A 26921-nucleotide genomic window follows, 5' to 3' on the forward strand; every position below is an offset into this window, starting at 1 on the left:
AAGAAAGAAAAAAAAATAAACACGCCCACCACCGCAATGACGATCAGAAAAGGGTGGAGAGGGAAGAAATCGCGGGAACGCCCACGAATCTGGTCCGGCCATGACGGACAGATCTCTGTTCCAATGGCTAGCCTCCATTTATGGAGCTAGCCAATGGGACAGAGGGCGGATTCCCAAGCCACATAGTTATTCTCATTAGGTTTTCGCCTGCGCGAAAAGCTGCACAGTGCGCAGCTTTCACTTAGGCGAAACCTAAAAATGGGGGAAGTGGAAGGAGAGAGCAGGAAAAAAATGAGGCAAAAGCATGCGAAAACACTCAGAAAAACAGGAGTGGAACAAGAGAGCAGAAAAAAGAGGCAAAGGCATGAGAAAGCACTCAGACAAATGGGAGAAGGAAGCAAAAAGCAGTCAAAAATGAAGGCAAAAGCAACAGAAAGCTCTTAGAAAAATAGGGGAGAGGAAGAGAAAACAGTAAAAGTGGGAAAAAACTGGAAAAAGCATTCAGAAAAAGGGGGGGAGTGTAAAGAGAGCAGAAAAAAGAGGTAAAGGCATGAGAAAGCACTCAGAAAAATGGGGGAGAGGAAGCAAAACACAGTTAAAAAAATAAGGCAAAAGCAGGAGAAATGACTCAGAAGAATTGGGGAGAGGAAGGAAAAAGCAGTGTAAAAAAGGGCAACAGCCGGAGAAATCACTCAGAAAAATGAGGGAGAGGAAGGAGAAAGCACAAAAAATAAAGCAAAAGCATGATAAAGCACTCAGAAAAAGAGGGGAAGCGGAAGCAAAAAGCAGTAAAAAAACAAGGCAACGGTAGGAGAAAGCACTCGAAAAAGATGTGGGAAGAGGAAGGAGAGAGCAAAATATGAAATAAAAGCATGAGAAAGCACTCTGAAAAAAGTGAGCGAGGAAGGAGAAAGCGGTAAAAATGGGGCAAAAGCAGGAGAAAGCACTCAGAAAAATGGGGTGAAGAAGAAGAAAGCAGCAATAAATTAGGCAAAAGCATGAGAAAGCACTCAAAAAATGGGAAGGAGGAAGGAGAAAGCAGCATAAAACAAGGCAAAATCCAGGGAAAGCACCAGGAAACATGAGAGGAGTGGACGGAGAGAGCTGAAAAAAACCACACAAATGCATAAGAAAGCCTCAGAAAAATGGGGAAGAGGAAGTAGGAAGCAGTAAAAAAATGAGGTGAAAGCAGTAGAAAGCACTCAGAAAAATGGGGTAGAGGAAGGAGAAAGCTGTAAAAAATTTGGTAAAAGCATGAGAAAGCACAGAAAAATCGGGTAGAGTAAGGAGAAAGCAGTAAAAAATGGGGCAATTGCAGGAGAAAACACTCAAATAAATTCAGGAGAGGAATGAGAAAGAAGTAAAAACAAGCATTTACAATGCAACGGTCTCGCCTTTGCAAATGTTAGAGCTATTGGCATTGTTAATGACAACATTTTTATTTATGTGTTGGGCTTGAAAAATGGTAATGTCATTTACAATGCCAATAGCTTAATCTCTCGCAAATGCCACACACAAACACACAGACCCCCCCCCACAATCACACACAGAGCCCTATACACACACAGAGCGACACACACACACACACATCCAGACACACACACAGCCCTAAACACACACAGAGCCACACACACACAGAGCCACACACACACAGACAGAGCCACACACACGCAGACAGAATGAAGTGCTTGAATACCAGAGTGTTAAAGCACTAAGGCTATATTTACATAAATCACAAGGTTGAAGCCATGAATATTATACAGTTAAGAAATATTGATATTAAGTGGAGCGTGTCCTTTAAGACATTAAATATCAACGTCTTTCCTCCCAAACCAGAGAGTTAGAAAGCGCTGTAAACCCAGATCTGTCCATCGGCAGGGTGCATGTTTACTCAACGCTTCGCTTCCGCACAGTGCATATCTACTTTTCTTTTGACCAGACCAAATATGTCTTTTTTCTCTTAAAGTCAAGAACCCGTGGTTTAAACAGCCAGTAGTGCATCCTGGAAGGAACGCTCGTGGCCTTAGAACGTGCTTTATTTGTATTTTTTAAGGAAGGATGTTGAATACAATACCTCCTCTTGAAGCTATAAAGTTTTCAGAAGGGAAGGTGCAAGGAGGGAGCGTCTGCCCACTGCGGGAAGCACAGGTCACCTTCTTAAGCATCAAGAATGAAGAACTCTGCACACAACCAGGAGGCGAAGGGCACAGGCGAAGTGCAGCTCAGAGCCATGGGAGGTGGCACCCCAAGACACTACGGATATTTTGCCACATGCAAAGAGCAATAAGGAGAGTTCAGGAAACCGTACAGGAGTAGCTACTTTTTATCCAGGGTAGAAATATACTAGTATATTAAATCATTGGGCCAAAAAAAGAAGCGTACTCCCACAACCAATTTAACCATCAAGTAAGCGTCAACGGAAATCCGGACTCAGCCCCACGATCTCCAAATATCACCCTCGGGTACTGAAGAAATTTCAATAAAACTGCTATATAATTAACTATAGTTCTCAAAATTCTTGTAACCCAGGTACCATTGCTTCGAAAACCGACCAAGCTCTTTTTTTTTTGTTTTTTAAACCACACCTGCCATTGCCTATTTAAAAGGGAGTGTTTTTTCATGGTAAAAACTTTTATTTATTTTCAACTTTTTCCAACTTTACACAGTAACCACTCCACTTGGAGTCAAAGGATGTTAAAATTTGTATTTTAAGTGTGAGAAATAAAAATATTATTTGTTTCCTAAACACACTTGCACGTACCCCTCTTATCGCAAATAGATGATTTAGACAGTCCTCTCTGAACTTGTAATATGTATGCTTACCGGTCCGTGGAAGGCGGGCCAGGGGCAGCAGCCTGAGGCAGGCGGTTCTACACAGTGTGGACATGCTGGTGTCAGTTCTGGAGCAGCTCCTGTGAAGTGTCACAACCAGCAAATGAAACAATATACGTGACGACGAACAGCGCCATCTTGGGACACGCTACCTTTGTATTTGTTCATGGCTGTGCCATGGGTTTATTTATTATACCTTAACCATCTGTCTTGAAATCAGTGCTTTAAAAATGTAAATGCGTCCATCCTCATTATTCCCTATAACAGCAATTTACCTTCAATACGTATATATGTAATTAAGGGATCTCCAGCAGTGCCCAACCCTCTAGCTCCCCTCTCACCTGCCTCGATGCCCTCGCTTCTCGCCGAGGCTCCACCGGCCCCTAAGCTGGAAGGCCCCGCTAATGCGGGGCTTTGCGTTTCTTCGACATCGGGGCAGCGCCGCAGCCGGGTGCTTTTATTTCCCTGCTCCTGGAAAGGGCACGCGGGGAGGGCTCTCCACGTTGTGGAGGAGAGAGAGGGGTACTCTGGAGTGGCAGCGGAGTCAAAGAGAGCCGAGACTAGAGTGGGGCCCAATGGCCCAATTTCGGCAATGATGAAGCAGGGGTGGTCGCCGCCGATGGCACGGCCTGTGCACGGCTGGAACTCCAGAGGCATGGCTGGAGCTGTGTGTAGAGCCTGCGGGTTGCTGGTGCTACAGTAGTCGTGAGTCCTGGGCGTGACTGCCAACCAAGGATCTTCCCCGGAGGAGAGCAGAGGGGGCGGTGTCGCCCACAGGGCAACCTGAAAAGGGACAAAGCTGCGTAATCGCTCTGCAGCCAATCAAGCGCCAGCACCGAGGAGGAAAGCCGGGGACTTGCGCTGCATGCCTCTCTCAGATGTTAGCGACAGTGTCACCATCTAGGAACCATTGATTCTATTTGCTGCAGAGTCCGTTCCTCCCCGGTCGGCGGCAGTACCGCCAATGGCAAGGTTAGGAAGAAAGAGAGGTCGGGCAGACAGAGTCGAGGGCATGACTCACTGTAGGAGGAGGAAGAGAAAAGCAGAGGTGGAACTACCACCCACTTCAACTTATTCGCCGCGCCCCAAGGCTGTAACAGTTACCACTGGGTGTCAGTTTACTTCCACCTACTCTCAAACACTCGAGTGGCAACTGTAAATACACGCCTCTGATGACCGGGTCGGCTGAAACGGGGGCGGGCACGGGAAGGGGCTGAAGCACCACCATCTTTCACCGAGGCGATGCAGAAATGCCTCGGAGAAACGCAGCCTCATTTTGGGATTCGGGGCGTGTTTTTCGTGCTCTCCCCTTCCCATTGGCTGGAAGGTAAAATTTTAGCCAATGGGAAGAGGAGAGAAAGAAAGTAAAAAACACACCCCCGAATCCCAAAAAGACGGGGCTTAAACGGAGTGACACCCCTCTCCTCCAATGGCTGGCCTCCGTTTAGGTTTAAGCCCCTTACTGAAAAACATAAGATCTCCCCTGCAAGACTGCGCAAGCGCAGACTTCGCAGGAGGAGACCTAAAAACGGGTCAAAAGCAGGAGAAAGGACTCAGAAAAATTGGGGAGAGGAAGGAAAAAGCACAAAAAAAAGGCAACAGCCGGAGAAAGCACTCAGAAAATGAGGGAGAGAAAGGAGAAAGCATAAAAAATAAGGCAAAACCATGATAAAGCACTCCGAAAAAGAGGGGAAGGGGAAGAAAAAAGCAGTAAAAAAACAAGACAAAAGTAGGAGAAAGCACTCGGAAAAGATGTGGGAAGAGGAAGGAGAGAGCAGGAAAATATGAAATAAAAGCTTGAGAAAGCACTCAGAAAAAAGGGTACGAGGAAGGAGAAGAGGTAAAAATGGGACAAAAGCTTGAGAAAGCACTCAGAAAAAAGGGTACGAGGAAGGAGAAGAGGTAAAAATGAGGCAAAAGCATGAGAAATCACCCAGAAAAATGGGGGAGAGGAAGGAAAAAGCAGTAAAAAAAATGGCAAAAGCAGGAGAAACAACTCAGAAACATGGGACGAATGGAAGGAGAGAGCAGAAAAAAAACAAGGCAAATGCACGAGAAAGCACTCAGAAAAATGGGGTGAGGAAGGAGAAAGCAGCATAAAACAAAGCAAAATCCAGGGAAAGCACTCAGAAACATGAGAGGAGTGGCAGGAGAGAGCTGAAAAAACCACGGCAAATGCACAAGAAAGCCTCAGAAGAAGGAGGAAGCAGTAAAAAATGAGGTGAAAGCAGTAGAAAGCACTCAGAAAAATGGGGGAGAGGAAGGAGAAAGCAGTAAAAAACAAGGCAAAAGCATGAGAAAGCACTCAGAAAAATGGGGGAGAGGAAGGAAAAATCAGTAAAAAAACAAGGCAAAAGCAGGAGAAAGCACTCAGAAAAATGGGGGAGAGGAAGGAGGAAACAAGAAAAAATGATGCAAAAGCATGAGAAAGCATAGAAAAATCGGGTAGAGTAAGGAGAAAGCAGTATAAATGGGGCAATTGCTGGAGAAAACACTCAAAGAAATTCAGCAGAGGAATGAGAAAGAAGTAAAAAAAACGGGTCAAAGACAGGAGAAAGCACTCAGAAAAATGAGGGAAGTTAAAGGAGAGAGCTGAAAAAAACAAGGCAAAAGCACAAGAAAGCACACAGAAACACAGAGGAGTGGAATTAGAAAACAGGCAAAAATGAGGCAAAAGCATGAGAAAGCACTCAGAAAAATAGGAGAGAGGATGGAGAAAGCAGTAAAAAGCAGTAAACAAAATGAGGCAATAGCCTGAGAAAGCACTCAGAAAAATGTGGAAGAGGAAGGAAAAAGCAGTGTAAAACGAGGCAAAAGCAGAAGGCACTCAGAAAAATGGAGGAGAGGAAGGAGAAAGAAGTGAAACAAGGGAAAAAAGCAGGAAAAAATGGGAGAGTGCAAGGAGAAAGCAGAAAAACGGAGGCAAAAGAATACGAAAGCACTCAGAAAAATGAGAATAAGGAAAAAGCAGTAATAAATTAGGTAAAAGCATGAGAAAGCACTCAGGAAAATGGGGGAGAGGAAGGACAAGGCAGTAAAAAAAAGAGACAAAAGCAGGAGAAAGGACTCCAAAAAACAGGGAGATTGGAAGGAGAGCAGAAAAAAACAAGGCAAAAGCATTCAGAAAAAAGGGGGAGAGGAAGAAGAAAGCAGTAATAAATGAGGCAAAAGCATGAAAAAGCAGTGGGTCTATATTTTGTGCCACCATGGGGCTTGGGGGGTTGCATGATTATCAGGTGATATGGGATTATATCTGGAGAATGATGTGGATGCCTTCCATTGCCAAGGCAAGTGCTCTGGGTTTAAAGCTGGTGCTGTGGCAGGTGTTTTTGGAGCAATCTAGTGTTGTGGCAACTGCTGCGCATGCAGTAAGGTGCTGTGGCAAGTGAAATATGGTACTGTATGTGTGCGTGTGTGTGTGTACATATACCCACATAGAACGGCAAAAATAAAAGTCCCTATAATCTAATATCAAAAGGAGAAGCTCCAAAACGTAGGACCAAGTGTTTATATCAGTATTGGATATCTTATTGCACAGGTTTCTGTATAAATACTACCACATAATCTAGCATGAGACAAAGAACATAAAATTACTTTAAAAATTCTCAAAGCAATTTATTATTTATTCAAATATATTACATAAAATACATTATAAGTTGTATGTAGCTGTAGTGCATCCTCATAAAACCCTCCCCCCACTAGAGGTTACAATCCAGGGAAATTCGATTAAAAACTTTATTTAAACTCCTTATTGTGGGGCGGGGAATGTCCAAGGATTGCTCTTCAAAATTGCAACGGGGTCCCTACGAAGGGGGACTGGCGGTACCCGACATCCGCCTATACTACTGCGTGACACAGCTGATTAATATCAATGGATGGGTGTTAGCCCCACAGGAGGAGCCGGCATACCGAGTGGATCGAATGGCCCTAGGGGCGGGCTCCTACTTAGAAGCTCTCTACTCCAAACCACGGTGCGACCAATCCTTGCCTCCCCAAACGGCGGTAGTGGTGGACGTATGGAAGCGAGCAACAAAACTGCTTGGATGGGGAAGGAGGCTTACGGCCCAAACGCCCTTATGGAAGGTAGACTTCCTTAGGGAAGTGGTGAAACTCCGTGACCTGCGACAGTGGAGCCTGATCGGTATAGATACGCTGGGGGACATATGGAGGAGGGGGCAGGTGGTGGAGTTCACGACTCTCCAGTCGAACTTCAAATGGGGGATGGCGAATTCCTGCACTATCAGAAATTCCCCAGAAATGGCCAGGGAGGGGAGGATTAGAGAAGAGGGAGGAGCGGATTAGTTGACCCGCTTATATTCTGTTGGGGCATGACCTGGGGGTAGACTGTAGTATTTCCCATTAATGGCTGCTGTACTATACTCATTTAATGTATGAAGACCACTTCTTTCTCACTAATACCTGATGTGTCTTTTGATAAAGCTGTTTTGTTTTCAATAAAAATATTTTTTTAAATCAACTTTATTTAAAAAGACAGTCGACGCAGCGTTTCGGTGACATATTGATGCTTCCACCTTCTTCAGGACTAACAGAGTTTAAAAATCTAAATGATAAATCAGAAATACACTAAGTTTAAACAATATACTTGTCTACCTGCTAGGCATATCCACAGTTTCATTGTCATTATTCCGCATAGATCTGTTATTTTCGTCCTAGTCTAAGCACTTGTGCTGAACCCCAAAAGATCCTAACAGAAGCAAACAATATCTGACACTTGGTCCCTACTCTTTTTATGAATTTATCATTTCATAAATTGTCCATACCTGATTAACACATATGTAAACATTAAGCATAATACGGCATGATTCAACTTTTCGTATTTTACAAAGTAACAAGGAAATAGCCAACCTACGGATGGGATCTTTGAGAAGTCATTACAGATGGGACAGGAGTTTCTCTGTTCTTCTTCATTGCAAGCCCAGCACTATAAGACCCTGTACAAGCTATGCTACACTCCAGCCAGAATTGCACAGTGGGGGGGCACACAAGGGATAACATGCCCAAGATGCGATAGCCAGGAGGGAGACATAGTGCACATGTTTGGCGAATGCCCCAACCTGGTTCCTCTGATAAAAGAAATCGAAGGGTTTTTAGATAGATCGCTGAATTGTAAGTTAACGATGACACCCAAAGTAATATTAATGGGATTGGATGGGACTGGAGAGCAACCACAGCTGGAGAACTTTCTGTTTGTAGCCATGGCTGTATTTCGTCTATGCATAGCTTCGGCATGGCAAGATAAGCCACCCCCCCCCCCCCCCCCCCCCCACTATGCAGCAATGGTTGGCCAGGCTTTTGTATATATACAACATAGAAAAAGCACTATATGCTAGAAAATGGAAGAAGGACAGATCCCTTGGTCTTCAGATCTGGAAACCAATAACAGACTGGAAGAATAGGGTGGCAGGAAACACAGAACTTCCATAGGGTTTCCAGGCGGGTGTGCAATGTAAATCAGGAATATTAACTACGCTGTATCCATGGGTTATGTTTATTTGATCCTCTTTCACAGTTTTTCTTTTCCAGCTGTTTTGATTGATGCTCTTGGTTACCCATTATAATTTGCAAGGCCGAAATATTGTAACCTGAGATACAGAAATGTCCTAGAAAATCGAAACTTGATTGTATTTTTTGCGTTTTTCATGTCCTGTGCAAGGGGGGGGGGGGATTTAGGGGAATAAATGTTGTATTTTTTTTTAATAAAAACAAAAAAAGGAAATAGCCAACCTATACAAAAACAAGTTTTTGTGATGCACCTCCATCTTTGTAAAATATCCCTCCTTATTTAGACCAACAACAGAGCCTTATGCTCACACTGTGTGCAACTCCACTGCCCCCGCCGTTCCTCTGGGGCGGTTAGAACAACCAAAATACACTTCACCAACTGTAGGTTGCACCACCTTTTTAAGAAGTCCACAAAAAATAACTGTACAAATGTCCATCCAATGTTGAAAATAGTCAAAGTCCTTTATTCTTCTTTTCAATATCAAAAAATGTACACCAAACAGCCAACGTGTTTCGTTCTATAGGAAGAACTTCATTAGGGCTGTAAAACACATTTAAAAACACATGTATAATATGATGTAATGAAATACATATAAATAAATACACATATAATTAATTATGCACCTACAATTAATAACATTGCTAAAAACAGGAGAGCCTGACTTGTTATGGGAGAGTGAAAATACTCCCACTCTTCAAACTCAACCCCCACAAATTGTTCACATTTGTTAACAAAGTTAACACCTATCCCTTTTATTTATTGCACACTACTTGTGACAAGCTAAATTCTTGCTTGTTAGTAATATCACAATAATTACTCATTTGTCCACTAAAACCTGGTTCTTTGTATGAATCCATCCTTGCAGAAGAAATGATTCTTAATAACATTATAACCTAATAGTTGGACATACACCATCTCAAGATAACTTCTCCTGACTTCTTTCCAGCTGTGTCTCGGCGCCGGGAAACCCTTTTTGGGTAGCTGTAGCGCCTTACAAATTGAAAAAATACATAAATAAATAAATAGGAGAAATGGACATCACATATAGATATTGGAAAAGGAGATAAACATTTGGACTAGAAAAACCCCATTCCCTAGTCACCCGAACAGAATATAACAATTAATCAAATCCTTGTAGATACAATGTAATCCTCATATTGCAATTCAACCCTCCATTGTATACAAGAACATAATTACACCTACCAAGTCAAATCTTTGTTTCCAAGTTTCGACCCGAGCAAACGAAGTTAGTCATCCAGTGTGTTGCACTAATTATTCACCGAAGCTTACCACCTTGGTTATGGTGACAGCAGGCAGAGACAGATTATGTCTCCTATGCCTGCAAAGTATAAGCGAACATTAATCAAACCGTCGAAGCCATAGATACACTTTGGTATAGTGTTTACAATAATTTCAACAAAAACGTTCATGCGCTTCATAGAGCCTGTCAGGGTTCAAGGTTCATATGTTTAGTCCCTTTAATATAGCTCCAACAGACCCCATCCACGCCAACTTGTCCCTAAACCCAGTATAATAAGCACGATTTTACCTATAATAAAGAATGCTTGTTCGGGCTACAATCCAAACTCGAAAAGCATACAGTGTAAAAAGCTGAAGTGCCTAAAGTAAAATTGTAAATAATAAACATTTAATTAAAAAAATACTATGGGGCCGATTCTGATTGCGGTTTTTCCGCATCCTCCGGGACGGCGGAAGCCACCGCCGGCCCGAAGAATGCCTGAAAAACCGCTGCGGAGCCTCCAAAGACCCACCGCCATATTAGGATGGCTGGTGGGTCTTGAATTCCGTCCGCCGCTTTTCCGCCGCGGTCGCATTACGACCGCGGCGGAAGAGCCCTAATATGGTGGCGGTGTCTAACAGACACCGCCAGCCATATTAGGATGGTGGGAAAGACATGCTTTTCCGCGGCGGCTTTTCTGCCATGGAAAAGCATACGGACTTTCACTTTGGAAATTGGGGGGTGCACATCAGGGGTACCTATGGTACCCCCCTGCATTTGCGTGCGCAAAGCAGCAGGCACTGCGTGGTGCCTGCCGCTTTGTGCATGCAAATGCGATGCATGCATTTTTAGCCTTGCGGCGGGTGCAGCTTGAAGCTACACCCGCCGCAATGTTAAAGATAGAGGATGTGACCGCCACCCTGGCGGTCACATCCTAATCTGCTCAGAGGGAATGCCGCAGCCCCTGCGGACGTTTCCTCCTCCTCAGGGGTCGCGGACGGACTCAAGTCCAAGCTTTATTGCAGTACATTCACTACTACGCCAAGCAATTTAATCCCGGCGCATATTTCAGATTTGTTAATCCTCCCGTAAAGCTGCATCAATATGAGGAGCCAATAACCCAATTATTACGGCCCCAGTATAGTTTAAGAATATAGATATATATACAATGCGTAATTGTCACATGAAGTCTTGAGTCGGTTTTTATTCTCGGCCCCCCAAGATTATTGAAACCCTGAGCGCCGAACCATTTTGATACTGACACATATTATCATATAGTGGCTTATAATTAGAATATGTCACGGAGCCAGAAGGCTGGAAAGGAACCGTAATGGAGTGAACGGTAGATACTTACATAGATGCTGTATTAGCAGAACCTGTGTCTCAACATGGGAGAATGGGTGGTGGGTGGCTGTCGCTAATTTTCCGAATTTATCAGCAAACACACTAGAAAACTGAGCAATCACCCCACTTTCATCCCTTCTGTCTGCAACCAGCAACACAGGTTCTTAACTTTTCCGATTGAGAATTACTCCCAACTTCCATTGATTCCTCCATTATAGCATGTTCACACCTCTCTCAGCCACATACACCTTGATTTGAGCCAATCTCCCCTTAGACTCGAATTCCACAGACTCATAACCTACAATATCAATGGCTTATCTATCAAAACTCGCAGCTATAATGTCTGATTCTTATAGGTGCCTCAGGTCCAATATATCACTGAATTTTGAGACCCAGAAAAAACCAACATGTTTGTAGCGTGGGGTTAGTAACAGACCTTTCTTAGGTAAAGCAGGTTTTATTTTTTACAAGACTCTTCTGCTGCGTGATGTTAATCTTTCTCTAGCGAAGTGTGCCGGATCCGTGGTGTCAACCCTGTAAGACTCTTTAGGTGCGGGGATTCCTCTTCAGCTTTCGATGGTGCGTTCTTTGGTTCCTCCCTCGGACTCTTGGCGTTGTCCAGCCCCAAAAGAGACCCAACAAAAAGGGAACGCCGTCATGTACAGTCAGAGCAATATACGCCCTTAGAGTAGCCCGGAGTGCAGTGGACACCGCTGAGTAGTGCTTTACAAAGGGCGCTAGTGACGGGTTGTGAGGAAAAAGGTGTACGGATCACGGGGATTGAAGACAGGGGAAGGAAGTCAGGCACAGGATGATGGTAGTATCGGGTGGATATACAGGGGGGGAAGGTTTGAGGAAAGGCTATGGGTCTGTACACGGGCTATTTACACAGGAGGTTCTTCTCCCCTTCTCCCCACCCAGGTCGCCAAACGTCTCCGTACCTGTGACAGCCACACTCCTCCCTCGGGAGTGTGGCCCGGCGCTTCACAGGGACGTTGGCCTCCAGGCTTCACTTCTCCGCTTTCCTCGCTCCTCCGCTCTCCGCTCGTTTCACCTCTTCTCACGACCGCCTCTCGTTGCCCAGCTCTCTCCTCGCCTTCTTCCTCCGGGAGAAGGGGTTGGAGCCCAAGTCTGGCATGTGACACGTGTCACTCTGTCATGTGGCATATGCCACATCTGATGTGACATATGCCATAGATTTTCTACTTGGTCTTTCATTATTATCAGTTGAGCATTTCCAAAGGACTATGTTTCACTCTGCTAAAATAAATAAATTGTTTAAAAAAATAAAAATAATATTAAAAAATAATTTCCCGAGGTGGGGTTTGAACCCTGTTCAAAACTCACTCACAGCCCCTGCACATTCACAGTGAGCCACGTACTCTGCTGAAAGTTCCCCAGCCAAAGGTATCTATGTCATAGAATAAGGTTGTCCGTCCTTCCTCTATTTCTATTGTCTTTGGACTGTAGATACCAGCAATCTTCTCTCGATTTACATTCTTTAAATACAAATAGCCCTCCCTTTCATACAGTCTGCCACTAGCCCCATGCATTTCCAATTCTTACACAATCATCCCTAAATTCTCATTCCACTAAATAAGTGATTTCTTTCATAGCAAACCTGTCCCCCCTATCCACGTGCCACACAGGATGCCATTATCAATGCCTGACATGCACTATGAGTAAGGAGGCCATAGTTCTCCCAGATACTGCGAGGGGGTCATTTACAAAGGCACAGCTTTCATTTGTGGAATTTAGAAATAAAATTAAAAAAAAAAAAAAAAAACGATTTTCCCCACCTGGGTTTGAACCCTGGTCAAAACTCACTCAAAGCCCCTGCACATACACAGTGAGCCACGTACTCTGTTGAAAGTTCCCCAGCCAAAGGTATCTATGTCATAGAATAAGGTTGTCCGTCCTTCCTCTATTTCTATTGTCTTTGGACTGTAGATACCAGCAATCTTCTCTCGATTTACATTCTTTAAATACAAATAGCCCTTCCTTTCATACAGTCTGCCACTAGCCCCATGCATTTCCAATGCTTACACAATCATCCCTAAATTCTCATTCCACTAAATAAGTAATTTCTTTCATAGCAAACCTGTCCCCCCTATCCACGTGCCACACAGGATGCCATTATCAATGCCTGACATGCACTATGAGTAAAGAGGCCATATTTCTCCCAGATACTGCTAGGGGGTCTATTACAAAGGCACAGCTTTCATTTGTGGAATTTAGAAATAAAATTAAAAATAAAAAAAGATTTTCCCCACCTGGGGTTTGAACCCTGGTCAAAACTCACTCAAAGCCCCTGCACATACACAGTGAGCCACGTACCCTGCTGAAAGTTCCCCAGCCAAAGGTATCTATGTCATAGAATAAGGTTGTCAGTCCTTCCTCTATTTCTATTGTCTTTGGACTGTAGATACCAGAAATCTTCTCTCGATTTACATTCTTTAAATACAAATAGCCCTTCCTTTCATACAGTCTGCCACTAGCCCCATGCATTTATTATTGTTACACAATCACGGCACAGGGAACCCCAGGTGCCACCCAGATTAGGACCCCCCTGGCATAGGTAGAATAGGATGAATGAAACATCTGGCCCGCCATTTTTAGGACAGCTTCTGGGCACCCTCTTCGTTCAAGTGGGTCTCCTGGAGGCACGCAATGGAGACGCCATGGCGTCGGAGGAATGAAAGGACCCTGTATCTTTTAGTGCAAGTGCCCAATGCACGCACGTTCCAAGTTAAGAATTTAAACCCCATGACAGGAGATCACGCCCAACCTGGACATATATTACATACGGCGTGTTCCGCCACCCACGGGCCCAACCAGCATCCAGGCCGGGGGACCTAGCCCATCTGATCAGCCATTCAAATAACAGAAACACAGTACTCTCGATGCCAGCAACAATTTCCCCTCCCAACCCCACCAACCCCCCAAGCCCCCCCACCCCACAACCCCCCCATAACATCTACCCCCACCCCCACCCACGAGCAAGATGACAGCAACAACAAAACACGCTATCCTGCCCTCCCCCTGCTGGTGCCAGGATGTACACAGCCACCCTATTCGTCCCATCCAATACACACACACACACACACCCAACCAAACACCACCCACCCCCCTTCTAGCTCCCCATGGGACCCAGACGTACAGGAATGAACCTGGGCTTGGCCGCCGGTATCAGTCCCAAAGCAGGGCCCTCCCCAGCCAAAATAAAGACAGACACCGCCACATAAGGTCGTTCCAACGGGATACAGATCCTACGCTCCTCTCCGTCATTCAAGCTCGAACAGCACGGCTCCCAGGTACCTCATACAAACTCAAGGCCCAGCACTGAAGCCCCCAAAGCAGAGCACAACACTCTTCACTCCAACAGTACCTTACGACAGAGCCGTCCCCTGCAGCAGTTCAGACATTCCAGTCTCTGCGATCACCGGAGCCGTAGAGTCTGTACCTGGCACAATGTCCTGCAGGGTATCTGGAACCAACACGTCCCCAGGGGCGGATGCGCCCGAGGACTCTGGACCATCCCTTGCCAAGGAAGGTCCCAACGGCTCCGCCTTCCGCATCGTCGTCTCTGGGGATGGTTCCCCCAGGTCTCACGGGGCCCCCCTCACTCTCCCGTGGGCATGTCGTCACCCCTGTATCTCCTGCCACTCCCACACCTCAGCGGGCTATTCGAAGAAATGTGCCCGGCCCTGAGATATCACCTTGACCTTGACAGGATATAACAGCATATATTGTAGCTTCATCTCCTGGAGCTTCTGCTTGACTCCCAGGTAGGACTTTCGCTGCTCTTGCACCTGTTGGGTGTAATCAGGATAGATGCATATGTGGCTGTTCTCAATGGTGAGAGACTCTGTCTACCTCGCCGCCTTCAGAATGCAATCCCGGACTATATAGTTCCGGATCTTCACAATCAATGCCCTAGGAGGCTCCCCCGGGTGCGGGGGGTACCATGGCCCTATGCGCTCGTTCGATGCCAAATACATTTGATAGCCCATGCGGGCACAGTTGAGTCTGAATCCAGTCCTCCAGGAAGCGCTCGGCATTCCCCGCCTCCAATCGCTCCGGCACACCCAGGACTCTAATGTTGCTGCGGCGCGCCCTACCCTCCGCGTCCTCAGCTTTTCGTTCCAATGCGTGCTTCATAGAGGTGAGTTGCATGACTGTCTTCTGGAGGGAAGCCACCGATACCTTATCCGCCACTTTGCGAAGATCCGTTCGCAGAAGGTTGACATCAAGCGATACAGTCTCTATCTGCCGCTCCAGCGCAGAATGTGAGCCCTGTATGGCCTTCAGCAACTCCGCCCGGGAAGGCTCCGCCGGCACATCTGCGCACTCCTCTTGACCTCTCTGCCCCGTAATCCGTTGCGACGGCAGACGCTGGGTTGTATACTGTGTGATACTATTAGGCTGAGTGGATTTCGACATCCTGTCCTTACGCAGAGCCAGCAGACCAGGCACTCAGCGACCACCGCAGGGGAGCACCAAGGATCGTATACGGGTACCTCCGCTCAGTAGCGCGCCTTCTGGTCGCTCTTCAGGTCACTGCCATTCCACTCCCGATCTGCCATCCAGCAGGACCAGGCTGTAGCAATGGGGTGGCGCACACAAGGATCAAGCACTACCTCAGTGCGTCCCCAGCGAAATTCAAGATTAACAATACTATGTCCACACCAGTTCCTGTAACACTGGGTGTCCCTCAAGGATCCTCCCTCTCCCCTACTCTGTTCAATATACTCATGGAACCACTTACCGCACTACTTCAAGCATCTAATGTTCAATTTCACATGTACGCAGACAATACCCAGCTCTACCTTAAAATACACACCCTTGATGACATCAAAATACTCAACACAATGCTTAGGAACATACAGACTTGGCTGGCAGAGAGTCACCTCAAACTTAACCTTCAAAAAACGGAATTCCTCAATAGCGCCTCCCACCAAAGTCCCCCTCACTCAGTCCTGGCTTAACCATCTCATTGCACTCAACGTTCAACCTACTATTGTGGACTCAGCGAAATCTTTAGGCATAACCCTTGACTGCAATCTCAATATGCATCATCACGTCAGCAATGCAACAAAGGGAGCTAATTTCAAAATCAACACATTGCGGAAATTGAAAACTTTCCTTCCTCTCAATGACTTCAGAACTGCAGTCCAAGCCCTAGTCATCCCTCGAGTGGATTATGGAAGTGTTGCCCTCTGTGGTCTCCCCATATCGACAACCGCACCAATAAAAGCCTCTATTAATGCTGCAGACAGACTAATCACGGGCTCAAAAAAACTTTCACACATTTTTCCTGATCTAAAAGCTTTGAACTGGCTGCCTTACGAAGCTAGAATACATCTGAAAATCGCCTGCATGACCCACAAGGTTATACACCATAACTCCCCCAGCTACCTCGCTCAGAAACTGACAATCTCGGGTGGCTCAAGAGTGACAAGAAGTGCAGACAATCTTCTTTTGAAACCTCAGAGATTTCACAAGAAAAAACTTATAAATGCTCCTTCTCAGGGATGGCGCCCAGGATCTGGAATGCCCTCCCTCCAGAAATCAGACTTATCTCATCCTTGGCATCCTTCAAAAAAGAAGTAAAATCTCTCCTATTAGCTAAAGTTACCTGAACTTTGACTAATGTAATCTCGTAACTCAGTACTCTTCCTCCTGTGACTATGTATATTGACCACCTATGCACCGTTGCTACCTTACCTTGTTTCTTTTTTGTAACAATTTGCTCATCTTTGCACAAAATGTTTTGTTTAATTATTACTCCTTGCCTTTTTATCCCATTCTGTATGTAAAGAGCTCTGATATCCGTAAGGATCTTGTTCGCGCTTTATAAAACTTTTAAAATAAATAAAAATAAATTAAATTCACTATCAGGACATGCCACACACACCAGCGCATGTCCTACCTTTCATATACAGTGCACCCTGCCCATGGGGGTACATTGGACCTACCTCGAGGCGACTTACATGTAGAAAAGGGAAGGTTTAGGGATTTGCAAGTGTGTGCACTTGCCAATTCGACATGGCAGCCCTAGGCTGTGGACAGGCTACGCAATGGCAGGCCAGAGTTACAATTTACAGGCTGTTTGCGTGGGTGGCACAATCCAGTGCTGCAGCCCACCAACAGCATTTGATTTATATGCCCTGGCACTCGCAGTGCACTTTACTAGGGACTGACACATGAATCAAATAGCCAACCATGAAAAAACCAATCCATAACACAGTTTACACAGAGAGCATACTTTATCACTGATTTGGAGTGGTTAAGTGCCCATAGTCCTAAAACCAATGCACACAGGTCAGGAAATAATAGGAGGAAAAATCTAAATATTTGGGGATAACCCTGCAAACAGGGCCATTTCCAACAAGCAGTCACACACATGCAAGCACAAACTCCACTCAATAGCAGTCACACACATGCACACTCGACTCACGAGCAGTCGCACACACTCCACTCACAAGCAGTTACACAAATTCAAGCGCAAACTCCACTCACGAGCAGTCGCACACTCCACTCACGAGCAGTCACACTTATGCATGTGCACACTCTACTCACAAGCAGTCGCACATAGGAGCACTCGAGCTCTTCCACTAATGTTATGTGAATGTGATGGCATGCAAACAGCTCCTTCATTCTGCAGGCAGAATGCGTGGTGAGCACAGTGCGGGGGAGACACTCAGAGTGTGAAACTCTCTGATGGATCCTGTCTGGATTGATCTGAAGGGCTCAGGAAACAGAGGAAAACTATGAAACAAAGAAAACAGCAGTGTGGGGACGCCATTTTTTTTTTCCATATATAAACACAAGCCTGCCAATTTTCAAATGAGCCTGGATAGCTCAGTCGGTAGAGCATCAGGCTTTTAATCTGAGGGACCAGGGTTCAAGTCCCTGTTCAGGTGGTTTGTTTATTTTACTTTTTTTTACATCTGTGATTTCTATTTTTGTTCTTAAAGGCCAACGCTCCTAGTAGCAATAATCTTTGCAAGCTCTTTAAGCTTGGAATTCGCTAATTGCTCTCCTTTTCGATATTCAATGTTGTCTCCGTAGCGCCACCTCCTGTCTGTCTGTCACTGTGCACCGGTTTCAACGAGTGATAATCGGAAGTGCAGTCGGTGTGCAGCCGGATCCCACCAGATAGATAAGTTAATTTCTAAATATTACCAGAACCTCATGTTGCAATATAAAACCTTTTTGAACATTTCATGTTTCATGAATTTTTAAAATAACTACATACTTAGCAAGAGTTGTTTTGGAAGCATGCTTTATTGCAACAGCAGCTAACAATAGTCAATCATTATTTATGTTGTTTAGTTTTGTTTACATTTCATGAACACACTGTATTAAAAAATGTAACTTAATGAGTAAAGAGGATCTATGTAAATCTGTAGTATTGCATTTACTACAAAATTTTTGAATTTGTTCAGATGTCACATCATCTCTCATGTAGTTTTCAAATTATTCAAAAATATTCACAAAACAATGTATGAATATATTTCAGTTAATAAATTTGCTGTGTATTTTATCATTTATGCACAGTAATTACGTAGATCTTCCCACCTAATGCTGTCCTCCATGCTGCATTCTCATTTGTGTTTGGTCTAAGTCATTCTCCTTGCAAGCATGTCATTGGTAATGCTCTGTAGATATGCATAAAAATTTACAATACCTTCAGATCCAGTAGTAAGATTAGTTGCCCATTTCCAGTGCTTTGTAAGAAGATGATGTTCTGTGCATTTTATTTTCTTGGGGCAATAAGGACAAAAATCATTTTTTCCGCATTCGAGGAGAAAATCCTGTTTGCTTGAAAATTCGAACTTCATGTCCATTCTGTTTTTCTTTATAATTGAAATAATAATAAAAGAGATAATTAATATTAACCTCTCTACCTTGATAATTAACATAATGAAAAAATATGAAAACTGGAAAACTGTAGTAAAGGACAATAAATAAATGTCAAAATATTAATAAAGAATGAAATATTAAAATGTTTTGTCAAGACCCGGAGGCCCAATAGTATGCAGTAAATATCAGTAGCACCTTTTCATTCAAGACCTCAGTTCCAATACAAATTTACCAGGATAAACATAACAACAAAACAATGTGAAACAAAAACATACTAAAGTTCTAACATATGAAAACTCCTATATTTTAAAAGAGTCCTTATAGCCTTTCAATTACCATACTGATTAATCTTCAGAAGATCATTTAGCAATATGATGCACCAGCTTACCAGAGAGCTAGAGAAATGTCCACCATAATGAGAGATTTTCACTGCCTGAAGGGGTTATCTTACAAGATCATGATGAAACCATTCATAGCACTAATTTTTCAAAAGGAGAACCAATATGTAAAGATTCAATAGACCACACAAAAATTATCCAAAAATATATGCCATAGCAGTTGTTTATTTCTTTATACAAATTAACATAATGGCCACGATACCACAGAATTTGATCACTTGTCATCCTGACCATTATTCACTTTTCTTACACATACCCACTGTGCATCATAAATCAGACATAGGTATATAAATTGATTGACAATCGCCCTGCAGTTAATAGTGCAGGATGCACATCATTCAAAACTATTGGTTCCTTGGTTAATTGGCCACCAAGGGGACCTCTACTTGTGGAGAAGTCAGAGCCTTGTAGTTGTTCACTGCCACTTTAGCATGAATCAGTTACTTATATCAAGAAATGTACAAAGATAAAAGAATAGGACAAGGTTGAAGAATTTTGAGAATATGCCTATGGTGGTTGAGATTAAGGAATTGATACTGCAGAGCCTAAGGAACAACAACAATTCCCTTTTGAGGTCACAGGATGGGACAGGCCCTTCCAGGAAAATTTGAGTAAAAGCAGCTGGAATTACTTAGTGCCAATCAGCATGTTTCCTTAGTGAAGGTACCTGGGTGTCTCTGTTACTTTATTTTTTTTTTGGCACACCTTTTGTATTTCAATACAGTAGATGATTTTTCATCCCACTGATGTTCAATGTGGCATTTACCCTACTGCTTCCTGGCCTCCTGACTTGGAGATAATATCTTGTTAAGGTTCACGATATTTACAGCCTGCCACTTAAGGTAAAAGTAATGTTTAATGGGAGCGCATGTTTGTCATTCTTATTGAAGGACTACAGAAATCTGTACTTTGATTTGTAAGAACAAACGATCTTTACAGTGGCTGTCACCTGATGAAGTACCACAAATAACTATTTGCAGCAGTTGTGTTCTCTCCCTCTTATCCTTTACACCCATGACCTGTTTCATAGAGTTTTTGTTCTTCAGATATACATGATCTGTATTGTAGTGTGTATAAGGCATTATTGTTCATATTATTCGTTTTCTAGCATCTGCACTCTCTTTCTGTTCTCCAACTTGTGAAATTCAGTTTAACTGACAATACTTTTATTCTGTTTCACTTTCCATGCATGTGCTCTCTGATTTGCTCCTTCTGGTAGTGTTAGTAGTCCTGATTATCGTTTGTTTTACTTCCACTGTTTGTACCTCTGTTTTAGTGACTCTATGCATGCTATGTGATTTGCCTATCCTGCCTGTGTCCTCTTGTTCTCTGCCACTGGGTGTGATCTCCGTTTCAATACCCTGCTTGATCCACACACTATAATTATAAAAGCTCTAGAATACTCTTTAGGCTCAGATTTACACCTCTCTTTTGCGTCAGTGCGGAACTGCAGATACACTTGCTGCGGTGCCGACCAACTTTTACTTGCAAAAATATTTAGCACCGAAAAGATGCAAGTTTATACCGTAAAATAGCAGCTGCGCACTGACGTGTAAAATTATTCACAATGGGCAATTAACCATGACTGGTAGTGTTGCAGCCGGGATTGTGTGGAGTTAAGAAGTTAAAGGCCCTGCCCTAGGCTCGAAGTATCCTCCTCCACCTCCATTCCTTCCCTAACATTTCCTCTTAACTTAAAGTGCCAAGAAAATAAAATGTGCCATGAAAAGATGTTAAATAAACTGGTTGATTGCCTTCTTTTCTACCAGTAAGTAGTAGCGCCCACCCACGGCTGGCACATATAATACATGCTATTTGTGCTTGTAAAGTATTGTATTTGTGCCTTCATATGTATTAAATTAGATAATGTGCAATAACAACTGACAGGACTAGGTCCGTCAGTCAACCTGCAATGTCCTGCATTAACTTAATTAGTTATATTGTGCGACGTAGTGGCTTCCAGCCTTAGCCCTAGTGGTGGGGGGGGCATGCTAGGGGGGCTAATGAATACTGTGCGCCACCTGAGCATAACAGCATTTGATTAAACAGGAGGCCATGTGGATAGTGGACCTTTCCTGCCACTGGCTTTCTTTATTTTTGGCGGAGGCTGGCATAGCTGAATTGTCTACTGCTGAAAAACCTTGGGCTTAATTAAGATTATTTATTCCTCTACTTGCTTCACTTTATTATTACCACCAGCCTGGTAGAAATGAGATAAAGTGAAGAAAGAGTACCAGACACAGAAGCATGGTAGCAAGAGGGAGGTCGGAGGTGAGGGGAAGGATAACTTAAGTTAGAAGAGGGTAAGGAGGAAAGGTAGGAAGCTGAGAGAGACAGAGGTAAAGAGAGGTGAGGTCAGATACCAAGAAAGAGATGGGCAAGGAGAGAAAAGAAGATAAATAGAAAGGCAGGGTGTTGAGGGAGGGATAGGTAGAGAAATACAATTGGAGTTAAAGGCAGACAGCGAGTGAGATATTTAGAGAAAAAAATGGAAGCAAGATAGAGGGAGAAATAATACCTTGGAGGGCCTTGAGAGGTGAGAACCAGATAAATTGCCCACTTTTCCTTGAAGAATTTGTCGGTGACAAACCACCCTAAGTACGTATACAACGTTGTGGTCCTCATCCTCTCTTCGAAAGCAAATGCCCTCCACTGAGTTGATGAAATACATACCCTGGTGGCTTCTGCCATGCATGTGTGCGTTTGTAGTCTATCAAGAGAAGACTGCAGTGTTGTTTAGTGTTTTGCAGCAAGCAGCGGTATTTATGTAAAAAATTATACAAAATGTTCATCATTGATTTATAACTTTTAAAAGTTTGCAAGCGCAAGTAATGCACATAAGGTGATGGCAGCATATGGCAGTTGGGGCAGGCCACAGCTGGTTGTAATTGAATTTTGGGAATCTTGCACTGCTGTCACTGCGTTCTCTGAGTCTTGTTGTGTAACTGTTCTTTGCATTAGGGAAGCTTGCGCTCTTGTTGTCAAAGGTATACCTGAGTTATATGCTGCCGAAGCCAAAATGATTGACTCAGTCTCCATGAGGGAAAGGGCCGAGAGGTGCGCCGGGGCGGGGATGCAAAGAGGAGGAACACGTGTACAAATATGGGTAGGTTTCTCTCCCGCACACACAGCAGTGTGTACAGATGGCTGTGTGAATGTTGTCTGTGTGTATTGCTTTGTGTCTTCCTCAGGCACTTTGAAGCTGAAAGTTGAAAGAGGGCATAAGGTAAATCTAAGGTAAATCTACTAAAACGTATATCAAATTCCCACAAGCCCAGCGGTTCTGCTGCCTCAAATTTCCATAGAGCCCTTTTTTTTACACTGTGGCATTTAAAATCTTCTGTATATGTGGTTCAATGTTTTTCTTCCAATCCTGACCCAGCTTGCACTTAATACAATGAAATTCCATGTACTGGAATACAGGGAGCTCCTTTTAGGACAATTGAATGCTGATGACTAGTAACAACTTGTATAGATCTACAATATTCCAATGTTTACACTATTCAGGTGTTTGCCTATTGTTCCTTCCTCCAATTGTTTATTTTAGAACATCATATTATCATTGGGCGGAAATACTGCTCTAACAGCTTTATTATACTTCTCTGTATGCCAATGCTACTTATTAAAAGGCCACCCCTCTCTCTTATAGGCCTGTGTTTCATTTGCCAGGTAGTGAAATCCTGCTCTCGTTGCAGTGCACACCCTTCGCCCAGTAACAATTACCCCTGCTGCATAGCAGCCAATGTTTCAGATTCCTATGAGTGCCATTTTCATAATTTCAGTCAATTTAGTGTAATTATGAGTGGCATTTGAACAACTATGAATGAAACTTTCTGGAGAGCAAAATCAAGCAATGAAGACGAGAGAAACATAGGAGTATCAGACATTTCACATAGAGCACTGGAATTGTCCCTTTTCAATGCATTAGTGATTTTAGCAAATTTGTTTCCAAAAATTGTGCTTTAAATGCAATTTTGATTTCATCTTTTTCAAAATGTTCACTGGGCGGGGGAACGTCCTATCAAAACCTTCCTATGAGGAAGGAAGGCTCCCTTGCTGAAATTAGTTTGACTTGTTTGCAGTTCCATTTGAGGATGTTGGTGGAGCTAATAGAGGAAGTGGGTGGAGCCAGTGGAGGAAGTGGGTGGAGCCAGAAAAAAAGTAGGTGTGGACTCCGACAAAGATTGGAGCACCTGCACTTCATATTTTACAAATTAAGCACTGGCTGCTGGTACAGCGGCAGAGCTTCTGATGGCACCCAGGAGTCACACATTCATTCCCAAGCCAGTGTTAATGGGTAGGGAAGAGGCAAATATGAGATTTTTCGTTGGTAAACCAGATGGAGATTCATGCATGACACTTTGGCGGCAGCAGCCAAGCTTCACTAAACTTGTTACTGCTAGAAGGAAGCTTCCATTTCTCTCCCAGACTTCTATCAACTACACCACCAGGCCCCCACATGTCTTCACCCCTCGCTTAGAGCAGAGGGTATGTGTATGCAATAAAACCGCACAGGAGTTTACTAGTAATGGCAGTCTACTGCATGCTACTGCAACATGGCCGCTTCACATGTGATTTTATCCTTAACCCAGTACTATGTATGCAACTTGTATAATCAGGCCTATTTCTACAATAACACAGAAGCAGAGATGTTTGTTCATAAATATGACGAATTGACGAATATACTATTAGTGAGACTCATTACACAGGCACTCACAGATAACATTCATTCAATGCAAATGTTATGATCCGTGGTAAAGGTCCATTTAGGACATAAAAACATGGCCGTGACTACGGAATGTCAGGTATGGTTTAGTGCTGTTTGTTTTTTAGTCACACCCAATTTGCAGGTCACTACAGGCCGCTTTTAAAATAGTACATGCCACAAAACTCAGGCATGTGGTGTGGCATGTGACATGTTAAATACATGTGGCAGCAAACGGTAAACCCTTCTTTTCGAATGACGTTGGCAGAATGGAGAGCTTGTTTCGGGAAAAGAGATACTTACCTTTCGAAGGCGCTATAAGATTAACGACATAATAGAGTGTCTGGTTTATTTGCAGCATTTCTAGTGCAAAACCGGAACATATGTTTACTTTGGATAGAGAAAGCAGTGGCGTAATGAAACTTGAGGGGGCCCCCCTGCGAAGCACATGGAAGGGGCCCCTCCCTGGCGGCCCAACTCACCACCTACCACTTTGCCCTACCACCCAGAACTCTAGTATATTTTGATTTGACTTCAGCATGACATGGCCACGTTTTCTATCATGTTCACCAGTACACCACGTAGTGTACCTCGTTATTGGTGTCAGTGCTTTCAATAAACATTATCTGATTCAAATAGGAATACCAAACTGAAAGCAGCAGATGCAAAGCAAAAAACAGGTTCTCTCGCACTCGGAGTCGCTAATGCAGACCGAGAAAGGGCCCAGGCCAGATACCGTTCCTTACTATTTTTATTTGTAGTTTCATTTACTGCCTACCAGACCCTGTTGTGACCAAGGCAAGCGCTTTATATAAAGAAAGGACAAATATGTGATGGAATCGGACAAAAGCGTTTTAGACTTGGAATCCTAGGGGATATTGTTGGAATAGTAGGGGGTCTGAGTTCATTTTTGTAAACCTCAAAAGAGGTGTGTGCATCGGATGGACTTGGCTAGGCTCAGACTCAGACCCTGACATTGTCAACTCCCTTCCCTCAGGCTTCCTCATTCATCGTCTGGACCGCCCTAAGGGAAAAGGTGGAGGCATTGCCATAATTCATAAAGACCAGTTCTCATGCCGTTTTCATGGCAGTCCCCTCCTTGACTGTGAAAACGTCATGTTCTCCATCCAGATCTCCCCTTGCCAAACTATGTCAGGCTTTCTCATCTACCGGCCCCCAGGACCACTCGGTCAATTTTGCAAATCCCTTACGGAGCAAGCTTACACTCTGGCCGCTACCAACTCTTCATGTTTGATCCTGGGCGATCTGAATATCCATTTCGATAAAAAGAAAGCCAAACCTACCGCCGACCTGATCGCAGACCTCGAAATTCTTCAATTAAAATTACTAGGCCATCTTCCCACCCACACTCTAGGACATCTGTTGGACCCGGTTTTCTCCAACATCAACGATCTCACTGTCCTCGACCCCATCCCAGTCCCCTGGACCGACCATCTCCTAATTCCTTTAAACTGGCAGATTACTCGCGCTCCTCGCCCCACGGCCCCTCCTAGCAAGCCCTCACGATCATGGTCAAAACTAGATGTCGAAATCTGGAAACAACATCTTGAGAGATCCCCGCCTACTCTTGACACCAACCCCATCAGTGCTGATGCAGGATTCTCAGCTTGGATAGGCGACACTCTGGACAAAACTCTCCCCAAAAAAATCTCCTGCAATCCACAGAGTAAAGCCACATCCCCCTGGTTCACTGACGAATTACGGCTTCTAAAAAAAGCTTGCAAGAAATCGGAAAGAGACTGGAGAAAAAACTTTGACCTTACTAGAAAAACTGAATACAAAACTACTCTTCTTACCTACAAAAAAGCAATCAAAACCGCACAAATCAACTACTTCGAGGACAAAATAAAAACATCCACCAACTCCTCTCGAGAAACGCTTCAAATAGCCAGGAAACTTCTCAAAATACCGGAGCCCCCCCCCTGGTTGAACCCTCAGCCACCCGCTGCAACGAACTTGCTGAATTTTTTAATTCCAAAATTATCAACATCATCAAATCACTTCCCCCCTACCTCTTTGGACGCCCACACAGCCCCCCCGGCAATGAACGGACAATGTCCGCCCACAATATATTCCCGAAGGTCTCCATTAACAAGGTATAGATTACGTCTGCGAGGTTTACATTTCACTGGTGAGATTGAACCGATGTATTTGTTTTTTGTGGTTTCACAGAAATATTCCGGACTATGCCCAAAAAATCTCCAGAATGAGTAGATTGGCAGGCTCCTGGCTGAGTGAGTCCCCAGACCAGGCGTGCAGCACCAATTGGGCTCACCTTGCTTTAGTCACCCCCTGCCCCCGGTGTGTGTATCAGCCCGGCTGAGACAGCTTCGCCGGCTGGCAACCCTTGAATTGCAGCCGCACCCGAGTACTTCACAGGTCTTTAAAAGGCCATTTACTTGTTAATGAGGCTTTTGTTGTGTTTTCACTCCTTCTTGGAGCCATTCTGCATATGGCTGGAAGAATCAGCCCCCCAAAATTTGTCTCTAGTTGCCCGACTGCCCCAGACCCTACACATGCGCACTGTCAGTGGTAAGGCTTTGTGCATTGTGCGTTGGTCCTTTCCCACCCCTTTTCTACCCAATACGCAAATGTGCATGGCCCTGTTGGTTCCTTGTTTACACCCTAGTCCATGCCTGTGCCCCCTTAACTAACTGAAGCCGAGTGGCTTAGTGGATTAATACATCCACTGTAGGGGAATGTGTTCTTGTGTTCACAGGTTCAAATTCCAGCGGGCCTTTTATCCTTCTGAGGTTGATAAAATGAGTCCCATTGAGTTGGGTAATGATAAACATCTTTTATTCAGTGCAAAGATACAATTGGGTGAAAGTGTGCTTTTCAAATACACTTTGTTATCTGCACACTCATGGTCGGACACGCCACTGGCAAAGTTTATATGTCACACTCGGCATAACTCCAGCCCCTCCGGTGGTACCAGCTACCTCTCTGTGGAGGAGCCTTTGTATGCCTTAAACAGTAAATTTACGA

The 26921-nt window shown here is 44.2% G+C and overlaps 1 long non-coding RNA gene across 2 annotated transcripts in view; it reads right to left on the minus strand.

Annotated features, from left to right (window-relative positions):
- LOC147688828 (uncharacterized) overlaps positions 1-12031 on the minus strand; it is a 28201-nt gene extending 16170 nt beyond the window's left edge. The window contains exons 1-3 of one of the 2 annotated variants that reach the window (XR_015300562.1): positions 11377-12031; positions 9560-9695; positions 8142-9346 (exon numbers count right to left, since the gene is read on the minus strand). This is a non-coding gene — a long non-coding RNA (uncharacterized LOC147688828). Of the gene's footprint in view, positions 1-8141; positions 9347-9559; positions 9696-11376 lie in introns of those variants that run through there. The other variant, XR_015300563.1, reaches the window with a different exon arrangement.
- Between the last annotated feature and the right edge of the window lie 14890 nt (positions 12032-26921).

This window comes from Lissotriton vulgaris, chromosome 10, assembly GCF_964263255.1.
Source record: "Lissotriton vulgaris chromosome 10, aLisVul1.2, whole genome shotgun sequence".
Taxonomy (NCBI): domain Eukaryota; kingdom Metazoa; phylum Chordata; class Amphibia; order Caudata; family Salamandridae; genus Lissotriton; species Lissotriton vulgaris.